We start from the raw sequence: 20,565 nt of genomic DNA, 5'->3' as shown, positions 1-20,565 counted from the left end.
ATCCGTTCAATCCCGTTTCTCGTTCCGGAATCAGGGTCCTCACCCGAATACGCCATTCACATAACATCATTACTGAGCTGCCGCAGGTGGTAGTTAATTTCGACTTTCGGGCGTCGGCCCGCTTTCACCAGCCTTGCGCTGACTCGTGCGACCGTGCAGGGCCCGCCGGTTCGCAGAGGAGATCACTCCTCCCTCATTCGCCTTGAATTCACACACACTGGGAGTCGTTACCACCAGGTCCTCCCGCACATCCTCACACATACCCATACTAACACAACTTAGGTTATTATTGTTTCCATTGTTAATTGTATAATTAGTTTAACTGTTTTTTCTTCAATTGTATTAGTTCTGATTCGTTTTTTAATAAATCTGGGTTTTTTATGCCATAGGCTTTTTCCCATTAATTAGTTGTTCTTATTGTGTTAACTTTCCTCTCCCTTTAATTCTATTTAATTTTTAATCCCTAATTGTTTTTTTTTGTATTATTTTTTTTTAATTTAACTTAAACAACCCTTCTATATAGTACAAGCCCCCCCCCCTATATCTATATCTCATTCCTTTGAATTCGAACCAGGCAATCCATGTGGGATCGGCTGTGTTCACACGCAACAAAATTTGTTTAACAATTAATTGCTTGGGAGTGTAAGGGGGAATGGTGGGTAAAGGTGTGCAGAAGAGGAACACGAAACGGTTGGCAGATATACATATATAGTTGTGAGAGGGGAAGTGTATAGAGAACAGTAAGTGAGGGGGACGGGGTAAGGGGGGAAACTTGAGAGGAAGAGACTTCGGGTGAAACAACTTTCGTTTCAAAAAAAAAAATCTGTCGGTTTTAAAATTTCAGCCCCCCGAGTAACGCGACATAAAAAACTTCGTTCTAAATAGCCTACTACCTAAAATGACTCAGGGCGCTTTCTGTCACTCTGTAGAATGATGAAATGTTGAATAATAACACAAGCATCTACGATCCAATGACTCGTGCTATTACTGGCCACTCTATAAAGTAATAAAATGTTAAATAATTACACAAGGAGCTATCACCTCAAGACCCAAGATGCGGACTAGGCACTTTGTGGAACGATAGTACGTTAATTAATAAGGAAAGCACCTATTACCTAATGATCCGATAAGCTTAGTGGCCACACTTTTTATTAATATAATGTTAAAAAATAGCACAAGCGCCTATCACTTAATGACTGGAGGCGCTTATTAGCCACTATATAAAGTGATAAAATATCAAATAATAACACTTATGCCCTGTCTTCAACGATCAGGTGAGATCTTACCTAAGTTTTCAGCTGATTTCTCAGTTGAACTTTCATGCTAAAATCTCAGCTGAAAACTCAGCTGAGAAACCACCTGAGATCTTACCTGAGATTTTTGAAAAAAGTTTTCCTAGGAGCTTGTTATTTTTTCATTTTAAACAATTTCTACTCGGTTAAGATACATATTTTAAGAATTTTTTTTTAATTTTCCAACCCCATGCATCGGGACTTCAAAATTTTCGAGAATGAAAAAAAAACGTCATCTATTAATTAGTTTTGTTATAGTTACGGGGATGTTGTCTGATTTATCGCAACTACCCCTTTACAGATATATCATCTAGAGCTGTTTTATTCCTACAATAAGATGTGTGACATCATTAGAAAAATAAAATGGCGGTTGGTGCAATATGGCAAACGAGCGTTTTCTTCATGCACTCTCGAAAATATGTTTTAAATAAATGGGTTTAATATGTTTTATATTTAAGAATGATAATAAGCGAAACGCCAATTCCCATAAATAATGTGGTGATCTATACAAAATGGCGAATTACATATGTTTTTGCGACTCTCGTAATATGGGTGTCAAATAATGGGGTTTAAAAAATGGAGTACACATAACTAAATAGCCCTACGTTTAGTCCAATATGGTGGCCACAACAGTAATATAACACTACGTGACTAGTTTTAAATATTACCATAGTAAATAAATATTAATCAAGATTTCATTAGTCAATGTATGATTGAAGGATCAAGAGAGCATTGTCGTATGACTAATATTTCAATCGTCTAAAATCAAATAGGAAGAATAAGAAGAACTTGTGAGACTGAGTTGTCACACTTGTATTTTTATGACACCGTGTTCAGGACTTGATGACTGTTATTAATGCTTATTCAGAAATAGGGTTTTTACCTTAAATATACATCTAATCAAATTAAAAAATTTTTTTGGAATGTTAAAAGAGGGGCTTGCAAATATGGTTTAACATTACAGATAACTCATGAATAAATTTATTACTTTGTTTTCAAATATATATTAATGAACGGTCATGATATTATCCCATGTCTCGTACCGTAATTGTTTCATATATTGTGTATTACATATGATAAATCATAACAATTTATAACGATTTCCTTAGTATAACAAAATAAGTGAAAAAAGTGGTTGTATCTCATAAAAGATAAGGATTTGTCGTAAGATATAAGGTGTTTTTTTTAAACTTTGTTGTGCAGTAAAATACTTTTGAAAAACCACGTTATTTAATTATAACGGTATTTTTTGAAGAAATATGCGGTAATGTAAGTTAAAATCACTTAGTTTATAAAAGTAATACCACACAGTTTTAACATTAACCAATTAATTTAAAATGTTTGGTACTGGGCATAAATACATTAATGTAATATTACATATAACACTTTAACGGAGTACGCAAATCTTGTCGATGTCTTCTGTAAGAACTATTGCATCTGTTTCTTCAATTTGTTGTACTAATTGCACATTTTCACACAACTTATCAAAATTTTTTGTCTGTACTTTGTTGCTGCACAGTATTACTTCTAAATGTATTTCATGATCTATATTGAAAGCAACTTTTCGAATATATTCGCCATTTTTTGGTTTTGCAACTAAAAGAGTTGTTGGACCTTTTTTAATTTTTCAAGTCACTCGTACAAAAATTTTGTTTTTACCACGTTAGTATAAATATTAACCTGACTTGACAAATTTAAGTTGTTATATAGTAAAAGACTTATTTAGTTTTGTGTGTTCATTTTTTAAAGCCCTACTATATGACAACCATATCATGGCAGTCGCAAAAACATATGTAATTCACTATTTTGTATTAACCAACGTATTGAATAGGAATTGGCGTTTCGCTGATTATCTTTATTAAACATAATACATATTAAACCCATTTATTTAACACATATCATTCGAGAATGCGCAAGAAAAAGAAGCTCGTTTGCAATATTGTGCCATCCGCCAAATTATATTTCCAATGACGTCACACATTTTATTGTACAAATAAAGCAGCTCTAGAAAATATCTATCAAGAAGTAGTTGCGATAAATTAGACAAATTACCCGTAACTACAACAAAACTAATTAATAGATAACGTTTTCTTTCATTCTTAAAATTTTTCAAAGTCTTGATGCATACCAGGATAAAATTAAGAAAAAATTTGGTAAAAGTGTAGTTTACGACTCCCTCTGAGAAGTTAGCCACGATTGTAACAGTGCTGCCAACTAAGCGTAGCGCGCTAAATTTAAAAAGTAAGTGGCGGGATATTTGAATTTGTAGAACCTGTAGTATTACGTTTGAATTATTTGATTAGTCCTGAAAAGGACTGATTGAAAAAACTCGCACACTAGGCGTAAAAGGACTCAGGAATGAGTGGAGTAGATCGTTGAAAGCTCAACAGCGGTGAATAGCAAATAGAACACATGATCGCGACAGTATTTCGCGGGATATTCAAAATTAAAAAAAAAAAGAACTTGAAATTTTCCACAGTAATGGCTCGCTCGCTCGCTTCGCTCGCTCTCTCGCGCTGAAAATAATAACCATCCCTATACAGTACCCACAGTATAATTACTGACCGCATAAGTGTAAAATTTAAAAGTAAATAATAAATAAAATTATCCACAGTAATGGCTCGCTCGCTCGCTTCGCTCGCTCTCTCGCGCTGAAAAAAATAACCATCCCTATACAGTACCCACAGTATAATTACTGACCGCATATGTATCGGAAACATTGAACAAAATTTCGAATTTTGAATTACCCGCCATCCATACATAGTATGATTGTAAATATTTTTTCTAAATGTAAGGTTGGTACTATAGCTATAGTGGTTCACTCGGAGCCAACTTCTCGGAGGGAGTCGTAAACTACACATCCGCCAAAAATTTTCTTAAAACAAGTAGCTTAAGCAACTAGAAATTGTTTAAAATGAAAAAATTACAAGCTCCTCGGAAAACTTTTTCCAAAAATCTCAAGTGAGATCGCAGATGACTTCTCAGCTGAGTTTTTGGCTGAGTTTTTGACATGAAATTTCACCTGAGAATTCAGCTGAGAACTCAGGTGAGATCTCAACTGATCACTGAAGACATGCCGACAGGGTGCCTATCACCCAACGACACGTGCGCTTACTGGCCACTGTGCAAAATAATGAAATGTAAAATTATAACACAAGCACCTATCACCTAATAACCCAGAACGTTTATTGGCCACTAAATTCAATTTTTAAATGTTACATACTGACACCATTGCCTGTAACCCTATTACCTGTGAGCATATTGTCCACTCCAGACTCCATAAAATAATAAAATACGGGTAATAATAACACAAACGCCTATTAACTAATGACCCTAAGAGCTTACTAGCCACTGTATTAAATGATATAATCTTAAATAATTATAAAAGCACCAATAACCCAATGACCCATGTTTCTAATAACAATGCAGCATTATGTAAAAGCGTAAGTTGTGTTTTTTTTGCCTTAAATTTTGATAAGCTATTTTTCGTGTAGTTCCCTTAAGTTTTCATTTTAGTATTATGAATGCAAGCATGCAGTAATTAGATGCTTCTTAAAGGAAATGTCGGACATTTCACACTGAGCTTCAAAACGTACCAACAAAAACAAACAATCACCGTTGATCAGCTGGTTATGTTATTTCATTTCGGAGAGACAAAGTTCGCTATTGTTGCATTTGCGAAAACGACCGATCCGAAACTTTTTACGCCCGTGAGTGCGAGTGAGAAAGAGATACTTTAAATCTCTCACTCGCACTCACGGGCCAGCGATGGGATATAGTTCCGGCCAGATTTGGGAATTCTCTAGGACCCAACCTCTCTGACGTAGAAAATCACTAGATAAAAAAAAAATAGAACTGAAGGTGACGCGCGAGATTCAAATAAGGTCCAATAACACAAGCATCAATCACCTGATGACCCGGGGCGCATACTGGCCACTCTGTTAAATAAATAATTATTAATAACACAAGCGCCTATCACCTAATAACCAGGGGCGCTTACTGGCCACTCTTTTAAATAAAAAATTATTAATATCACAAGCGCCTATCACCTGATGACCCGGGGCGCTTACTGGCCACTTTGTTAAATAAATGATTATTATTAACACAAGCGCCTATCACCTATTAACCCGGGGCACTTACTGGCCACTCTTTTAAATAAATAATTATTAGTAAATAACACAAGCGCCTATCACCTAATAACAAGGGGCGCTTACTGGCCACTTTGTTAAATAAATAATTATCAATAACATAAGCACCTATCACCTAATAACCAGAGGCGCTTACTGGCTACTCTTTTAAATAAATAATTATTAATAACACAATTGCCTATCACCCAATAACCCGGGGCGCTTACTGGCCACTTTTTAAAATAAATAATTATTAATAAATAACACAAGCGCCTATCACCTGATGATCAAGGGCGCTTACTGGCCAGTTTGTTAAATAAAAAATTAATAACAACACAAGCGCCTATCACCTGATAACCAGGGGCGCTTACTGGCCACTCTGTTAGATAAATAATTATTAATAACACAAGTGCCTATCACCCAATAACCCGGGGCGCTTACTGGCCACTTTTTAAAATAAATAATTAATAATAAATAACACAAGCGCCTATCACCTGATGATCAAGGGCGCTTACTGGCCAGTTTGTTAAATAAAAAATTAATAATAACACAAGCGCCTATCACCTAATGACCCGGGGCGCTTACTGGCCACTTTGTTAAATAAAAAATTATTAATAACACAAGCGCCTATCACCTAATAACCAGGGGCACTTACTGGCAACTTTTTTAAATAAATAATTATTAATTAATAACACAAGAGCCTATCACCGTATTACCTAGGGCGCTAATTGCAAATCTAGTTAATAAATAATTATTCATAAATATATGTTAAGCACCTTCTTCCTGATGATCCAGGACACTTATTTGCAACACTTAAATAATAAAAAGTTGATCGATAACATATCAAACATATCACAATTTTGATTGCCTATCTAGTACGACAATGATCTTTTTAATTGGCGCTTTTGTAATTACTTGATAATTTAGTATTCAATAGTAGCTAGTCAGTACCCAGGGTTATTAGGTGATAGGCGCTTGTGTTAATAATAATTATTTATTTAACAGAGTGGCCAGTAAGTACCCCGGGTTATTAGGTAATAGGCGCTTGTGTTATTAATAATTATTTGTTTTAAAGAGTGGCCAGTGAGCGCCCCGGGTTATTGGGTTATAGGCGCTTATGTTATTAATAATTATTTATATAACAAAGTAACCAGTAAGCGCCCCGGGTCATCAGGTGATAGGCGCTTGTGTTATTAATAATTATTTATTTAACAAAGTGGCCAGTAAGCGCCCCTGGTTATTAGGTGATAGGCGCTTGTGTTATTAATAATTTTTTATTCAAAAGAGTGGCCAGTAAGCGCCCCTGGTTATTAGGTGATAGGCGCTTGTGTTATTAATAATTATTTATATGACAGAGTGACCAGTAAGCGCCCCGGGTCATCGGGTGATGGATGCTTTTGTTATTGGACCTTATTTAAATCTCGCGCGTCACCTTCAGTACTATTTTTTTTTTTGATCTAGTGATTTTCTTCGTCAGAGAGGTTGGGTCCTAGAAAATTCCTAAATCTGGCTGGAACTATATCCCATCGCTGTCACGGGCCTACATGGGCTTACGCATCGGTCTTTCCTGCACATAGGATCATACCAAACTTTGCCTCTCCGAAATAGAAACGTCTGCAATAGAGTCATGACATTTTCTGATTGTAAACAAAGCATATTGTGCTAGACGTAAACAAACACGCAGACAAAAAAAAATAGTTTCAAGTGCCAAAAACAAAAATGGAAATAACAGCTTTACTGCTGGCGGGATCGCGCGGGATCACAGCAAAAACGGAAATAACAGCTCTACTGCTGGCAGAATTGCGCGTGATTACAGCAAAAATGTCACGAAAAAGAGCAAGTAGACTGACGTCGTCTGCTTTACTGCTCGTGGGATTGCTGATCACATCACCAGTAAATCGACAGTAGCGCCACCAACCACGCAACGTTGTCACGTCTTACACATGTAACTGCTGGCGGCGATTGCGGATTACACCCTCTGATTGGCTGTTTCTATTGCGGACAGTCTATTGCGGAGCTTATTTCGTACCACGTACGGGACTGCACCCTAAAGCTGCAGTCACATAGAGCGCAATAGAGCAAGAAGGATAAAATTGTCCCCGTAAGCGACTGTGTTAAGTCTATTGCGCTGCAGGATAGCCCTATTGCGCGGCGCAATAGACTTAATACAGTCGCTTCTACCACCTACACCCTAGCCTGCAAAGTGTAAACAAAAATAAAAAATAAAGGGTCGTATATTTTCAATTGCTTTTACCACCTTTACATAAAGTTTCAATTGATTCTGTCTTAAAACAGCAAAAAAAAAAAAAAATATTTGAAATAACGTCCAATAGTGGAACTGTCAAATTTTGTATTTATTAACAAACAAAACGATGTTTCGGCCGTTTACATAATGTCCCAGCCCTCATCAGGTACAAAAATCTCTGAGTAATAAAAACTTTTTTACAATACAAATTTTGATAAATACAATAAACGCAAATCAAGTAAAGTGTATAATGAACTTCTGACTCGTACGAAGTGGATGTAAAATCGTACTGTAGTCAGAAGTTTCGTTGCTTTTATATCCTGCATATACACACATGCACAGTATACGCACATAATACAATCAAATAAGAATCGCAAGCAGTTCCTTCTGAGACACACGTAAACAGATCATGTTTTCTTATTACCACATATTGGGATTCCAAATGATCACGTGACTCGCGGTATATATAGTCACTTGGGGGAAAAATAACACAGGCCTTGAAGGTGCAATTATATTTTTATTTTTTTTACATAATCAACGATCGCAATACGATCAAAGCCGTTCAATAACATCCCAATTGAAAATGTCTAGTAAAAACTAATAAAATTTTTTTTCGTCCGTTTCTATTCGGTTTATGCACTAGGAAGACTACATAAAAAATAATAACTTTTGGAAGTTAATTTTTCTCATATCTATTTTTTTACTAGCATGAGATTAAACATAAGTAAATTGACAATTTCAGTCGTACCATCTGGATGGCAACACCAAAACAGGAGGGTTCAAGTATTTTACATAGAATCTTTAAAAAAGTAAGAAAAATACTTTTTATTACAGTTGCACGTAAAATACTTGAAACCCCCTGTTTTGGTGTTGCCATCCAGATGATAGTACTTAATTTGTCAATTTTCTTATGTTTAAACTTGTGCTGGTAAAAAAATAGATATGAAAAAAATTAACTTTTAAACGTTTTTGTTTTTTATGTGGTTTTTCTAGTGCAAAAACCGAATATAAACAGACAAAACAATTTTATCAGTTTTTATTAGACATTTTCAATTGGGATATTTTTGAGGAGATCCCCAATCAAAAACTTCAATGCTGAATCAATGCTGAATCGACGTTGATTTTAGCAATAAATCAATACTGAACCAACGTTGAATCAACGTTGATTACATGAATGACGGAACACTGAAATCAGTCGTTATTTACATTGTTGATTCAACAATGATTCAACGTTAAATTAACACTGATTCAACGTTTAATCAGCATTGAATCAACGTTGAATCAGCGTTGAATCAGCGTTGATATAAACGTTAATTTAATGATAGAAAAATATAATGTGCATTCAATACAGTTTAACATTAAATAACTGAACCCCCCTGTTTTGGTGTTACCATTCGGATAGTACCTCCATAACCGTCAATATATCTGCTCCAAATGTTATTATACTACTTTGTAATTTTTTAAAATTTAATTTTAACGTTTTGATCAACGCTGAATCAACGCTGATTTAACGTTAAATCAGTGTTGAATCTACAATGTAAATTACGACTGATTTAAGTGTTTCGTCATTCATGGAATCAACATTGATTCAACGTTGGTTCAGCGTTGATTCAACGCTAAAATCAACGTTGATTCAGCATTGATTCAGCATTGAAGTTTTTGATAGGGGATGACAATACCTTAACTATTTTTTCCCAACTCAATTAGTCTTTTGCAGCTCAAAACTTTCCTTTGAAAGTGCGAAAACGCACATGTAACCTTACCAAAATCCCGCTAGTTTTCCTCTATATAGTCGGGAACGGAAAACTTTTGTACTGGTTAAATTCGTGTTTTTGCACTCTCTTAAAGGAAAGTTTTAAGCTGCAAAAGACTAATTGATTTGGGGAACAATAGTTAAGGTATTATCATCTCCTCAAAAATATGTTATTGAAAGGCTTTTATCGTATTACAATCGACGAACGTGTCAAAAAAATAAAAATATATTTGCATCTACAAGGCCTGTGTTGTTTTTCCCCCAAGTGACTATACATATCCCGAGAGTCACGTGACCTTTTGGAATCCCAAAAGGGGCCATCAAATCATATAAATAGAGTTAGCCTCCTTTCTTAATTGATTTAACGAGAGATTTGTAACAATTTTTTATTTTTTCTGTATCTTGTTGTTTATCAATATTAATATTAAAATATTGCATATTTAACATTTTGGAAAACAGGCGCTTTTTATAATTTTGTTTCGTGTTTAAAATTTTTATTTTATCAAAATTATAGTTGCTGTAAATTCAATGCTACGTTGTGATGGTACAGATGTTTCCTTTTTTTTTTCTATGTCTCTTTTATGTTCTGCCATTCTGAATTTTAAAGCTCTTGATGTTTGACCAACATAACAGCAGTTGCAATTCGCACATGAAATGTGGTAAGTAAACGACATTATTATTATCGAGTGGCTCTGTTACTTTTTTTCCAAGTAAAAAGATCAAATTCAATTTATTGTTTCTGTACGCAAGATCAATGTGAAGCTTCTTACAAAAATATTTGATAGGACCGTGCAAGTGGGGAATATACGGTAATGATAAGATTACTTTATAACTATTATTGTTTCTATTGCAAATGTTAATCATGTTCATGTTTTGTTAGGTGTTTGTTCTTTTGTTGAAAAATTTATTAATAAATTTTTGAGGATAGTTGATAGCTAGTAAAAATTTATTGATTAATTTTAAATTATCGTTATGAAATTGAGTGTCTGCTAACTTAATGGAAAAGTCTACTAATGTGTAAATGATATCTATTTTATGTTGTATTGGATGGTGGGAGAGAAAATTCAAGTATCGCCCTGAATGTGTGGGTTTTTATGGTACAAACCCTACTGAAAAATATTTTGTAATAACATTTATAATTACATTTGTAATTACACTTGTCAAGCCATTTGTAGAGCTACTTGGAATTGCACTTGGAATCACACATGGGGTCTTAGAATGGAAATTCCAAAAGTGGAATGCCAAGTGTTTTTCCAAGTAGAATTACGAATAACAATTAAAGTTGAATTTTTTTCTTTTTAAAATAGTTTTAAATAGAATCGTACGCAGCGTAATGGTCATAATTGGTGTGACCATCAGTATAGTAACACCAAAACAGGGGGATTTATTTTATTTTGAGAAAACTTGAAAAAAAAATAGAAAATTCTATTTTCTCTAAATTCGTAAAAAAATACTTTAATCGCCCTGTTTTGGTGTGACTATACGGATGATAACACCTGTAATGGTCAGTACGGTGTGCACGATTCTATTATAAACTATTTAAAAAAGAAAAAAAAATTAATCACCAATCGTTATTTATAATTCCACTTAAAATTACACTTGGCATTCTACTTGAAATTTCCATTCTAAAACCCCATGTGTAATTCCAAGTGGAATTACAAATGGCTTGACAAGTGTAATTACAAATGTAATTACAAATGTAACTACAAAATGCTTTTCATTAGGGAATTAGTTAGCACTGTGTTGTTTTGTTGAATAATAATTTTTAAATCTAAGAAACTAATGCTATTGTTGTTGCATGTCTCAACAGTGAATTGTGATTCCAGACAATAGCTATTAAAAATGTTTATAGTATAGTTAATATATTTAGTAGGCACACAAATGAGAATATCATCCGCATACCGCACATACAGTGGGACATCAAAACATAACTTCTCTAAGCATGAAATTTCAAGTAAACGCATTAGAAGATCACACCCCTGTTAATGCGGTCCAATAAAAACCAATAAAATTTTACAATGGGATTTTTCTATTAGTTTCTTATCGGTATTTGCACCCGTAAATCCAAATAAAATCCGAAATGGTCAAAAATAGATTTTCTATATCATTTATTAACTAGGACATGATTGAACAAAAATAAATTCACAAATTTATGTCATACCATCCGGATGGTAACATCAAAACGGGGGGATTAGAGTATTTTACATGTAAATTGAAAGAAAAGGTAGTTATTAATTTTTATTAGAATTTTGTAAAAAATACTTTAGTCCCCCCGTTTTGGTGTTGCCATCCGGGTGGTAGGACATAAATTTGTCAATTTATTTTTGTTCAATCATGTCCTAGTTATAATAAATGATATAAAAAATCTATTTTTGACCATTTCGGATTTTATTTGGATTTACGGGTGCAAATACCGATAAGAAACTAATAGAAAAATCCCATTCTAAAATCAATGAATTTTTTATTGGTTTTTATTGGACCGCAACAACAGGGACAGTACTGGAGTACAGGGACTGCCCATTGGAGAGCCAAAAACTTGTTTCTAAAATTTCTTGTTGAAATGGAAAAAAGTTGAACTCAAAATCAAAGATACACCTGTGCAAAATTCATTGAGAGAGAAACATTGATTTTACTATTCAAGAATTTCCAAAAATGACTTATTGCATTTATGATTAAGGTTTCACTAGTATTAGTAAATAAACTGACAACATCTAGACTAATAAGAGTGTAACCAGGTAAACTGATGAAATCTTTTTAATTTATTTTTCAACTCATAACTATTTTTTACGTGTAATTTTGCCAGTGAAATATTCTTAATCAAGAAATCAGAAAGAAATTTTGAAATAATATAAATTGGTAAATTCAGTGTCGAGACAATGATACGGATGGGTAATTCTTTTTTGTGTATTTTTATTAGTCCGTAGCATTTAGATCAGTTTTTCTTACGAATATCTTTATTAAACTTATTTAATTCATCAAAAATACTGTATTGATTCCACTTGCTCACAAAATTTTTTGTATCTTTAATTAATTGCTTCAAAGGATTATTTTCTTGCTGTAAATTATTTATTATTTTCTAATGTGAAAAACCACAATTACAGTATCAATTGTATAAATAATTAAATTTCTGACATGGATGAAAAATAAATCGTAAGAACTTTGGGCAAATTGTGGAAAGTGTATATGACCTATGTAATGACCCAATATCGCAAAGAAAAAGTGCGAAGTGTAATGAAGCTGTATGAAATGTATTAACGGCTCTCAAGTAAAAAGAAAAATAGAAGTATATATTTGAAAACTTTTTTTTTGACATGTTCGCAGGTTAGAATTCACTTGCGTGGAGAACTTCGAAAGCTTTTTTTGTTGACAAAACAGCAGATTGGTCAACTCCCCTCTACTTACTTCACACTTATGCGATACGCGAGGCTTTTACGCCTTTCAAATGTGACCATAAAGTGGCGTATACCTAACCTTCCTTACTTTTACGCGATACGCGATCATTGAGACATTATAGATAGAGTAGGCATTTAGGCAAGCCACCGATTCTTCTGTAAGCGGAAACGTTAACACGATAAAAAGAGATGCAACATCGAGCTGCCATTCCATCTCTCTCTGTGATCTCTACTGATTGCCAATGCCTACGTATGCGTAAAACATCTGTAGCCAATCAGCAGCGAGCACAGACAGAGATAGATAAAAAGGTAGCTCGATGTTTCATCTCTTTTTAACGTGTTGACGCTTCCACTTACAGGCTTGCCTACTCTATCTATTCGCTCCGTGCATGACACGCAGCGCCGCCCTTGGTGTCAGAATCGCGCAATACCGTACCCCCGTATGATTAAATCGTAACACTGTTGCTTATAGGAGAAAGTATTATCTATTGAATAAGACGTTCACACTGCTATCGCGTAAACATCAGCACCCTAAAAAATGGATATGATTATCCAAACTGGCTTTAAAAGTATAAGTTGCAACATAGTTTTTAATAATGAAACGCTGAAAAAAGCTAAAAAATTAGAAGAGAGTGGGCACGTTGCCTACGTACAGGAATATGTAAATAAAGGAGTCGGTCATCTGATCAATTGCTATGTTGTGAGACAAACATCTGTCAGCTTAAATCCAAAGTAGAATTATCTGTAAGTACATTATTGTACAATAAAGTGAGAGCTACAAATTGCATCCTTTGATGAAGGCTGCCACAAACTGCCATCAGGACTGTAAAATTTTCATGATGATTTTACCTATAATCAATAATAATAATAAAAAAAAATGTAAAAATGTAATAAAATGAAATATGAAAAAAAATAAAACAAGAAATGGAAAAAAAAAACAAAACAAGAAATAAAGAAAAAAATGAAAAAAAATGTGATAAAATAAACTATGAAAAAAAAAACAAGAAATACAAAAAAAAAAATAAAACGAGAAATAAAGAAAAAAAAAAATAAATAAAAAAAAATAATAAAATAAAAAAAAAAAAAAAAACAAACAAGGGGGGATAAATGGGTCATGGGACCCACGGTAAGAACGAAGTTCTTTAAACATGAGATGAGTATAGACACAATTTCTCAGGTAACAAGGGGGTCGCCAGACCTACAGGAAGAACGAAGCTCTGTAAAAGTTGGTACTGCATTCATGTTGTTTACTAAAACAAACACTTGAAAAACGAATAAAAAAAAAAATAAAAAAAAATGGTTCAGTACTCACGATGGTTGAACTTCGTGAGAACGTCGTGTATAAATACAGTACTCACGAAGTTCAACCATCGTGAGTAGTAAACTACTTTTTTTTTTTTTTTTTTTTTTTATTCGTTTTTTAAGTGTTTGTTTTAGTAAACAACATGAATGCAGTACTAACGTTTACAGAGCTTCGTTCTTCCTGTGGGTCTGGCGACCCCCTTGTTACCTGAGAAATTGTGTCTATACTCATCTCATGTTTAAAGAACTTCGTTCTTACCGTGGGTCCCATGACCCATTTATCCCCCCTGGTTTGTTGTTTTTATTTTATTTGATTTTCATTTTTTTCTTTATTTCTTGTTTTATTCTTTTTTTTCCATTTCTTGTTTTATTTTTTTTCATATTTCATTTGATTGCATTTTTTTTCATTTTTTTGTATTTCCTTTATTTAATTTCTTTCTTATTTTTGTATTTAATCTTTTTTTTTTCATTCCCTTTTTTTTTTTTTTTTAAATTTATATAATTATGTGACATTGTAACATAATTAGTTAGTCGAATTCTAAGTCTTAAAATCTATTGATACGTTGTGCAACTCTATCGTATATGTTTATTTTAATAATTTATTTATAAAATAATTTATTTATAAAATAATTTATTTATAACAGTAATTATTAGCATTACTGTAATGCCAAAAAGAACCTCAGGTTTAATAAAAATCGGTCGGTATTTTATGCATCAAATGCATAAAATACAAATATTTAATGCGTAATAACGCGCCTTATTATGTTTAATCTACATAACCAAATTTATGCTAGTTAAATTTTTTTTTTTTTTTTTAACACAAACACAATTTATAATGAATTAAATTTAGTATCAGTGAATGCATATAAAAATGGAATATTATTGTTACGAACCGCACGATAAGTACAAGAAACCGAGTTTCTATAGCCGGCAGCGCTTGTAGCAGAGTGGGTAAGGTACTGGACTCATGTGCAGGAGGTCGAGGGTTCAAATCTTCTTCAATGGAAAATGTTTTTTTTTTTTTTTTTTAATTTTTTTTTTTTTTTTTTTTTTCTTAGAGTTGTAAAAAAAAAAAATTTAAAGTCAAAGAAAAATTATTGCGAGAAAATAAAATTAAAATTTGTTAAAAAATTTATTGCTTGAAAGTGTGAGGGGGAATGGTGGGTAAAGGTGTGGAGAAGAGTAACACGGCATGGTTGGCAGATATGCATATATAGTGGGGAGAGGGGAAGTGTGTAGAGAACAGTAGGTGAGGGGGACGGGGTAAGGGGAGAAACTTGAGAGGAAGAGACTTCTGATTCAAAAAGAAAAAATCTGTCGGTTTTAAAATTCCAGCCCCCTGAGTAACGCGACATAAAGAACTTTGTTCTAAAAATTCCGTAGTTTAGGTACGAACTTTTGTCTCCTAACTGCCCTAATCCACAGCTCCTTCTGTTTTGTTTCATGGGGTCTACTTGGGAATTCATACAGCACTACCCCTGCTTTTCTTTCCTGTTGCAATTAACAACGCAGCACTGTCTCGTACGCATTTCGTTACTTTGTAAACGTAAACACTGATTCAGATTATACAGCTAGCGGCAGCCTATGTCGACTGCTTGGACTTCTTGCTCTCACGTATACAACATTACAGATAAGTATGTGTGTTGTGTACTATATGACAGATGATATCTTATAACCCATTATTTAAAATTTCGGGCGATTTGAAGTGCCTAGCAAAATTATTTATCCGTATTAGAGACCCAGTTTGGCTAAATAACATTTTTTTCCGCCTTCGATTTCTCAACTAATTACTTTAAGAAATAATATTTTTTCTCATATAAGACAACGCTTACTGTACGATTCATGGGGATACGGGTTCGCCAACTTTGCTCACCTACAGCGCTGCAGTCGTTTTTTTTATCCCCTCCAACCTGATGCACGGAGCGAACAATATCTCTATGTACCTACGCAATACGCTTTACGCTTTACGCGGTTCCATGTGCCCGAGGCTCGGGCCCGAGCCCTTATGGGGACAATTTTATCCTGCTCGCTCTATTGTGCTCTACGTGACTGCAGCGAGTGCAGCCTAAGAATACCAAAAAAGATTCTGATCATTGTGTTAACAAGAAATGGTATGGTATAAGATTAACGTGGATTATGGATGCAAATCAGCCTGTATTCCTTGTTTTATGTATTTAGTTTGCAATACAATGTTTTAGGTATGTACAAAGTTTTTGATTAGGTATTCTTTAGTTTTGAAGTAATTTTAATTATTAATTAGCACTAAATACAAATATTACGAAAATTCAATTTAAAAACTGATATGTGCTGCTTCATTTTTTTTTGCTCATTGAATTTAATTCTACTTTGAGTTTTGTTCACCTTATTGCAACTATGTGCTCATCGTCTTAGAAATATAGGTCAATGTGTGTGTCAGTAATTTCTTGTATCTAATCAACTTCAGGAAGAAACTTGGGAGTCACCCAAAAAAAAAAAAAAAAAACAAGCAAATTGTTAGTGAAATTATGTAGTGCTTTCAAAATTTATTTAAATTACTAGTAGCTGTGTCATTACATATGTTGTACCATCTACATATGGTGAATATATGTTAAAAAGCTCAAAAATAATCAAATTCTTTTTTTCATCACAAACTACCTAATACTCAACAGCTGTTAAATGGTGGCTCGTCTGCATGTCTTATATTTATTTAATGACTTAGCATTTTTCTATCTGCCTAACCAAATAACCAGGAAGAGCTTGCATTTCCCCCAGCAGTACGAGATACTGCTAACGTTACCTTTTAAACTAGAGATAGAGATGATGAGTATATGAGTCACTTTATTATTTTCAGTCATGCACCATTTTTTTGCTACTTCAATTGATGACTGTGCAGAATTGTACATAATTCATTAATAGATTGATTTCTAATCCTTCCAGTTCGAGTGCAGTTACTCTATGTGTGTAAAGGGCAAAAAAATGGAAGTTATGGAAATCTTTATGTAAACTTATTGTTCCATGGAGGTTAATTACATTGATTTTAAAAATCAACACCAAAATTACATCAGCTTCTAAATTTGCTCTAAATATGTAAACCATAACAACAAAATATAGTTATTAAGTAGAAAATTAATTATTGCTCTGTGGTATCAAGCATCAAGGTTAAATAAAAACATGTATTTGGACATTTGTAAAACATTTGTAATCAATGTGGTATTATCAATATTTTTCTATCATTTCAACTTTTTGCAGCTTTACAGTTAATCTATTAACAACAAAAGCTACTATTATTGATAAAGAAACTGTGAAATTGCAGAGTTTATGTTACTGTTAAGGGCATTCAGTATATCATATAAAATTTGTACTCTACCGACTTTAAATAATAAGAGATTATTCTTGATAACTAATTATATAACTATTTAAACCCAAAATGACGAGAAGAGCCCCCAAGCTGGTACTGTGAAGAATCAATCAAGCCTTAATTCAATACAATCTGTTGTGAACTAAGAGAGAAAATTTACATTCCAAATTGTGTACACTGACCCACTCTTTTATGATCACGAAATGTAACTTTTGTCTCTTAGTTCGCAACAGATTGTATTGAATTAAGGCTTGATTGATTCTTCAATGTACCAGCTTGGGGGCTCTTTTTATTATTTTGGGTTTAAATAGTTATATAATTAGTTATAAACAATAATTTCTTATTACAGGCAAGTCGGTGAGGTAGAAATTTTATATGATGTACGGAATGCCCTTAAAAAGTTAATTAATAAAAAATTTATCAGTACTTCACAACTACATTTTTCTAAAACTATTCAGGACAATGCAACGTTACTACATATTGAAGTTGTATTTCTAATGTCATTTGTAGATATGCAGACAGTAAGAGTTAATAAAGTGTCCCAACTTACTGAGGATTATCAATCAGTCATACATATATTTTATATTATAGTGCCCTACGTCCGGCGCCTTTAATAAGGGCACTACTATAGGCACTTGGCACTTGGGAAAGGGACAAGGTAAGGGATGGGAGGCCTCCTATTACTGGGAGGGGGGTAGGGGAAAATTAGGCAATTTTTTGCTACTAGGAGGTCGCCTAAACCTTCCTCGAGGAGCATTGCGTGGTGCAAAAGCACATGTGAGAATCACAGAGGTACTTGCCCGAAAAGTCGCACTGGCCAGGAATCGAACCACGGTCTCCCGCGTGCCAATCCACGACCTAGCCAACCGAGCCACCGCGCGCTCTTCATATATATATATATATATATATAAATATGAAGAGCGCGCATATATATATATATGTATTTTTTTATTAGATTATAGTGCTCTACGTCCGGCTCTCTTGTAGAGGCACTACTTAGGGCACTTAACACTTAGGATTAAGAGGAAATTGGGATGGGATTGGAAGAAAGGAGGGGCCCTAAGTACTGTTCCACATTCGCCCATGACGTTTTGTCAAGTAGATAAGAAAAACCCCGGGGAATCTCTCGTAGGAAAAACCTGATCCGGAAACAGCCCGGTCTATCTGCCTTACTTCTGACCTGGTGTCCAAGCTGCAGACTTAGACAACGGGTCGGAAATTTGGCATACCTTCCACTTACTATGTCAAAGAGCCAGATAAACAGTCAATCAACTCACTAAGCGAACAGCAGCAGTGCTCGCGAAAGTGGCATCCAAAGAAGCGCAAAATTCAAATTGGCTATATGGAGCGAAACGGTTAAACCCACATAAATCAACAGAATTTCTAACATACTAAATAAAACAACCCCAAGCTAATCAACCCAATAACACAATGCTATTAAACCCAGCATCCCGTAACGCCCACTGGCCACTTTAAAATTTTATACTGTAAATAATAACAAAAGCACAATGACCACATAACCCGAGGCGGTTTCTGGTCACTTTGTGAATTAAAATAATAAATAAAATAACAAAAATGCCAATTACCAAAAAACCTAAGCCGCTTCCTGGTCACGTGGTTAATTAATAAAATAAATGAAATAACACAAGCGCCAATCACCACACAACCCTGTGCGCTTACTGGCCGCTTTGTTTATTAATGCAATAAATGTAATAACAGAAGCGCGAATCACCACACCACCTGGGGCGCTTACTGGCCACCTTGTTTATTGATAAATTGAATAAAATAACAAGAGTGCCAATCATCACACAACCCGAAGGGGCTTACTGGCCGCTTTGTTTATTAATAAAATAAAAAAAATTTTACAAGCGACAATCACCACACAACCCAAAACGCTAACTGGTAGCTTTGTTCATCAATGAAATGAACAAAATAACAAAAACGCAAATTATCACACTTTCCGGGGGGTTACTTGCCGCTTAGTTTATTAAAAAAATAAATAAATAACACAGGCACCAATAGCCACACAACCCAGGGCGCTTACTGGTTGCTTTGTTCATTAATTAAATAAATTCAAAGACACCAGTGCCAATCACCAGACATTCGGGTGCGCTTACTAGCCGCTTTGCTTATTAGTAAATTAAATAAAATAACATAAACGCCAATCACCACACAACCCAGGGCGCTTACTGGCGGCTTTGTTTATTGATAAAATGAATAAAATAATAAAAGTAGAAATCACCACATAATCCGAGAGGCTGCCCGGCCGCTTTGTTTATTAATATAATAAAAAAATTTTACAAGCAACAATCACCACACAACCCGGGGCGCTAACTGGCAGCTTTGTTCATCAATAAAAGAAATGAAATAACAAAAACGCAAATTACCACACTTTTCCAAACGGTTGCTTGCCGCTTAGTTTATTAAAAAAATTAATAAATAACACAGGCACCAATAGCCACACAATTCGGGGCGCTTACTGGTTGCTTTGTTCATTAAATTAATGAATTTACACACACAAGCGCCAATCACCAGACAAGCCGGTGCGCTAAATGACCGCTTTGTTTATTAATGTAATAAATTCAAAGAAACAATCGCTAATCACCTTACAACCCGTGGCGCTTACCGGTTGGTTTGTTTATTTATAAAATAAATAAAATAACACACGCGCCAATCACCACACAAGACAAGGCACTCACTAGCCGCTTTGTTTATTTCTAAAATAAACAAAATAACATAAGCGCCAATCTTTACACAACCTGGACTGCTTACTAGCTGCTAAGTTTCTAGGTTAAATGAAAAACAAAAACAAGCACCAATCACCTCACAACCCAGGGTGCTTACTGGCCGCTTTAATTGTTGATAAAATAAATACAATAACAAAAAAGCAAATCACCACACAATTTAGGGCGCTTACTGGTCTCTTCGTTTATTATAAAATAACTAAGATAATAAAAGCACCAATCAGTACATAACCTAGTGTGCTAACTGCCCTCTTGGTTTATTAATAAAATAAACAAATTAACACAAGCGCTAATCACCATACAACCCAGGGCTCTTACCTCCCGCTTTGTTTATAAGTAAAATAAATAAAATAACACAAGTGCCAAGCATCAT

At 34.2% G+C, this 20,565-nt stretch overlaps 2 protein-coding genes across 4 annotated transcripts in view; both read left to right on the top strand.

The window, feature by feature from the left end:
* The window catches only part of LOC106642401 (uncharacterized), a 36,725-nt gene that overhangs the window by 4,701 nt on the left and 11,459 nt on the right, over window positions 1-20,565 (top strand). The gene's annotated exons all lie outside the window — the stretch shown is intronic.
* The window catches only part of Tim9a (translocase of inner membrane 9), a 150,299-nt gene continuing 145,826 nt past the window's right edge, over window positions 16,093-20,565 (top strand). For all 3 annotated transcript variants that reach the window (XM_014356193.2, XM_089592354.1, XM_089592353.1), the window contains exon 1: window positions 16,093-16,309. The gene's annotated coding sequence lies outside the window, so the exon portion shown is untranslated. The remainder of the gene's footprint in view (window positions 16,310-20,565) is intronic.

This window comes from Copidosoma floridanum, unplaced genomic scaffold (genome assembly GCF_036245765.1).
Source record: "Copidosoma floridanum isolate Cflo_tuat_1 unplaced genomic scaffold, Cflo_Japanese_pri ptg000016l, whole genome shotgun sequence".
Classification (NCBI taxonomy): Eukaryota; Metazoa; Arthropoda; class Insecta; order Hymenoptera; family Encyrtidae; genus Copidosoma; species Copidosoma floridanum.
This window is presented reverse-complemented; position numbering and strand designations above follow the sequence as displayed.